This window comes from Lepus europaeus, unplaced genomic scaffold (genome assembly GCF_033115175.1).
Source record: "Lepus europaeus isolate LE1 unplaced genomic scaffold, mLepTim1.pri SCAFFOLD_29, whole genome shotgun sequence".
In the NCBI taxonomy this organism is placed as follows: domain Eukaryota; kingdom Metazoa; phylum Chordata; class Mammalia; order Lagomorpha; family Leporidae; genus Lepus; species Lepus europaeus.
The window spans coordinates 1,229,995-1,234,773 of NW_026909167.1; positions in this window are offsets into that span (position 1 = coordinate 1,229,995).

Consider the following 4,779-nt stretch of genomic DNA (forward strand, 5'->3'; position numbering starts at 1 on the left):
GGCCTCTCCCCTGGGCGCTCGCTGTCCTATGATTGAGCCCGTTGTCCTGCAATGGCCTCTCCCCCGGGTGCTCGCTGTCCCCCAACGGCTTCCCCCGGGTGCCCGCTGTCCCCAGAAGGCCTCTCCCCTGGTGTCCGCTGTCCCCCGACGGCCTCTCCCTCAGGTGCCAGCTATCTCCTCTCCCCTGGGTGCCCGCTGTTCCCCCACAGTTGTCCTCCGATGGTGCCCGCTGTCCCCCGATGGCCTGTCCTTCGGGTGCCCACTGTTCCCCGACAGCATCTTGCCCGGGTGCCCACAGCCCTCAATGGCCTCTCAACCGGGTGCCCACTGTCCCCCAACGGCCTCTCCCCTAGGTGCCCACTGTCCCCCAATGGCCTTCTTGCCCGGGTGCCCACAGTCCCCAACGGTCTCTCCCCTGGATGCTGGCTGTCCCCCAATGGCCTCTCCCTCAGGTGCCAGCTATCTCCTCTCCCCCAGGTGTCTGCTGTCCCCCGACAGCCTCTCCCCTGGGTGTCCGCTGTCCCCCGATGGCTTCTCCCCCTGGTCCCCTCTGACCCCGATGGCCTCTCCCCCGGGTGCCCGCTGTCCCCAGATGGCCTGTTGCCCAACAGCTTCTCCACTGGGTGCTTGCTGTCCCATGATGCAGCCCATTGTCCCGCGATGGCCTCTCCCTCAGGTGCCCACTGTCCTGATGGCCTCTCTCCCAGGTGCCCTCTGTCCCTCAACAGCCTCTCCCCTAAGTGCTCACTGTCCCACAATGGCGCCCACTGTCCCCCAACATCCTCTCCCTCGGGTGCCCACTGTCCCCCCGATGGCCTATCCCCTGGGTGCTTGCCGTCCCCCAGTGTCACCCGCTGTCCCCCGACAGCCTTTCCCCCAATGCTTCTTTCCTGGGTGCTCCCTCCCCCAACTGCTTCTCTCTGGGGTAACCACTGTCCCCCAATGGCCTCTTCCCCAGTTGTCCACTGTCCCTAGACAGCCTCTCCCCCGGGTGCCCGCTGTCCCCCAACGGTTGTCCCTTGATGGTGCCCGCTGTCCCCTGATGGCCTCTCCCCCAGGTGCCAGCTATCTCCTCTCACCTGGGTGCCTGTTGTCCCCTGACGACCTCTCCCCTGGGTGCCTGCTGTCCCCAGATGGCCAGTCACCCAACGGCCTCTCCACTGGATGCTTGCTGTCCCATGATTGAACCTATTGTCCCGCGATGGCCTCTCCCCCAGTGCCCACTGCCCCCGACGGCCTCTCCCCTGGGTGTCCGCTGTTCCCACATGGCCTCTCCCCCAGGTGCACACTGTCCCTGCACGGCCTCTCCTCTGGGTGCCCACTGTCCTCTGACGGTTGTCCCCCGATGGTGCCTGCTGTCCCCTGATGGCCCCTCTTCTGGGTGCCGGCTATCTCCTCTCTCCTGGGTGCCTGCTGTCCCCGCAGGACTCTCCCCCAATGGTGTCCACTGTCTCACGTTGGTCTCTCTCCCAGGTGCCCACTGTCCCCTGACGGCCTCTCCCCTGGGTGCCAGATGTCCCCCAATGGTTGTCCCCCTATGGTACCTGCTGTCCCCCAATGTCCTTCCCACAGGTGCCCACTGTCCCCCAACAGCCTCTCCCCCAATGGTGTCTGCTGTCCCACGATGGCCTGTCCTCTGATGCTTCTCCCCTGGGTGCTCCCTCCCCCGACTGCCTCTCTCCCAGGTGCCCGCTGTCCCCCGATGGCCTGTCCCCCAGTGGTGTCTGTTGTCTCCAAGCGGCCTCTCCCCTGAGTGCTCGCTGTCACCCGATGTCACCCGCTGTCCCCCGATGGTCTCTCCCTCGGGTGCCCACCCTCCACCGACAGCCTCTCCCCAGGTTTCCCGCTGTTCCCCAATGGCCTGTCCCCCCATGGCCTCTCCCCTGGGTGCTCGCTGTCCCATGATGACGCCCGTTTCCCCCAATGGTTGTTCCCCCATGGTGCCCGCTGTCCCGACAGCCCCTTTCCTGGGTGCCAGCTGTCTCCTCTCTCCTGGGTGGCCGCTGTCCCCTGACGGTGCCCACTGTCCCCCGACAGCCTCTCTCCCGGGTGCCCACTGTTCCCCAATTGCCTCTCCCCTGGGTGCCTGTTGCACCCAACGGCATCTAACCCGGGTGCCTGCTGTTCCCCAATGGCCTCTCCCCCGGGTGCCTGAGTCCCTCAATGGCCTCTCCTCTGGGTGCCAACTGTCCCCCAATGGTTGTCCCCCGATGGTGCCCACTGTCCCCCTATGGCATTCCCACAGGTGCCCACTGTCCCCAGACAGCCTCTACCCAATGGTGTCTGTTGTCCCCCGACGGCCTGTTCCCCGATTCTTCTCCCCTGGGTGCTCGCTCCCCTGACCACCTCTCTCCCGGGTGCCCACTGTCCCCCAATGGCCTGTTCCCCAGTGATGCCCACTGTCCCCCAACGGCCTCTCCCTTGGGTGCCCACTGTCCAAAGATGGCCTCTCCCCCGGATACCCGCTGTCCCCCAATGGCCTCTTCCCCGAGTGACCGCTGTCCTGACGGCCTCTCCCTGGGTGCCTGCTGTCCCCCCACGGTTGTTCCCCAATGGTGCCTGCTGTCCTTTGAAGGCCTTCCCACAGGTGTCTGCTATCCCCCAATGGCCTCTCCCCCGATGGTGTCTGCTGTCCCCCGATGGCCTGTCCTCTGACGTCTTCTCCCCCGGGTGCTCATTCCCCCAACGGCCTCTCTCCTGGGTGCCCACTGTCCCCCGATGGCCTCTCCCCCTGGTGCCTGCTGCCCCCCGACGGTTGTCCCTTGATGGTGCCTGCTGTCCCCCAATGGCCTCTCCGCCAGGTGCCCGAGTCCCCTGATGGCCTCTCCCCTGGGTGCATGCTGTCCCACGATGGTGCCCATTTTCCTCCAATGGCCTGTCCCTAGAGAGGCCCGCTGTCCCCCAACGGCCTCTCCCCCAATGGTGCCCACTCTCCCCTCCCTGATGGCCTCTCCCCCAGGTGCCCGCTGTCCCCCAATGGTTGACCCCAATGGTGCCCACTGTCCCCCTATAGCCTCTCCCTCCCCCAGTGGTGCCTGCTGTCCCGATGGCCTCTCTCCCAGGTGCCCATTGTCCCCGATGGCCTCTCTCCTGGGTGCCCGCTGTCTCCTCTCTCCTGGATTCCCACCATTGCCTGACAGCCTCTTCCCCCAATGGTGCCTGCTGTCCCGACGGCCTCTCTCCCAGGTGCCCATTGCCCCCAATGGCCTCTCTCCTGGGTGCCCACTGTCTCCTCTCTCCTGGATTCCCACCATTGCCTGACAGCCTCTTCCCCCAATGGTGCCCGCTGTCCCCCATGGCCTCTCTTCCAGTTGCTCACTGTCCCCCATGGCCTTTCCCCTGACTGGGCCTGCTGTCCCCCCACGAACTCTCTCTCAGGTGCCTGCCGTCCCCTGACAGTCTGTCCCCTGGGTGCACGCTGTCCCCTGATGGGCCTGTCCCCAGGTGCCCTCTGTCCCCCGATGGCCTTCCCACAGGTGCCCACCATCCCCAACAGCCTCTCCCCTGGGTGCTCGCTGTCCCCGATGGCGCCCACTGTCTCCCAACGGCCTCTCCCCAATTGATGTCTGCTGTCCCCCGACGGCCTCTCCCCCGGATGCCCAAGTCCTCAATGGCCTCTCTCCCCAGTGCCCACTGTCCCCCCATGGCCTCTCTCCCCGGTGCCCACTGTCCCCCGATGGCCTGTCCCCGACAGCCTCTCCCCTGGGTGCCCAATGCCCCTGATCACCTCTCCCCTGGGTGCCCGCTGTCCCCCAATGGTCTCTCCCACGATGGTGCCCGCTGTCCTCCAGTGGCCTCTCCCCCAGGTGTCTGCTGTCCCCCAACGGTTGTCCCCCAGTGGTGCCCGCTGTCCCTCTATGGCCTCTCTCCCGGGTGCCCACTGTCCCCCAATAGCCTGTTCCCCTGGTGCCTGCCATCCCTCCATGGTCTCTCTCCTGGGTGTCCGCTTTCCCCCAGTGGTGTCTGTTGTCTCCAAATGGCCTCTCCCCTGAGTGCTCGCTGTCACCCGATGGCGCCCGCTGTCCCCCGATGGCCTCTCCCTCGGGTGCCCACTATCCCCTGACGGCCTCTCTCCCACTTGCTTCAAGTGTTCCATGAAAAGAAATTATTTCACATCTGTCACGTCACATGCCTCAGTTTCCCTACATTTAGAGTATTACATGTCCTTCTAGTTCTAACATTCTCTCTTCCCCTGTCTTGCCCACTCTCTCCTCATTTGGTTTCAGTATTGATCCACACATTCATTTTTGATTAGAGATGAAAAGTTTGTAATTCACACCTTTCATTTTCACAATACAGCTTTTAGGGTTAAATCATTTAGACATTCCTTAAGTGGAGAAAGTCATTCTGACTCTGAAGATCAACAAAGATTTGAAATTATACAGTTAGCTCAAATGAGAAATTACTTTTAACTATTCATTAACTAGTTTATTTGAATATACCCTTAGAAATTACGGAAACTCCAGTCAGAAATTCTCTCTGAAACCAGATGTTACATGAGGGAACATAATAAAGTTCATGGAAAATTCAATAAAAGGTTAGTTTATTCCGGTGCAGTTTTTAAACTTATGCAGCTTTTTTTTTTCTATTTATTTATTTATTTTTATTCTTTTTATTATTTAAACATGACAGATCTGAAGTTATTCTTGTATTCAATAACTGATGCAGGTCCTGCATCCTCTATCCCTTACACTGGAAATTCTGATTCAGTAGATTTGGGCTGGGATTTAGAGCCTGTCTTTAAAAAGTAAACTAAGTGATCGCTCAGAGACTTACAGC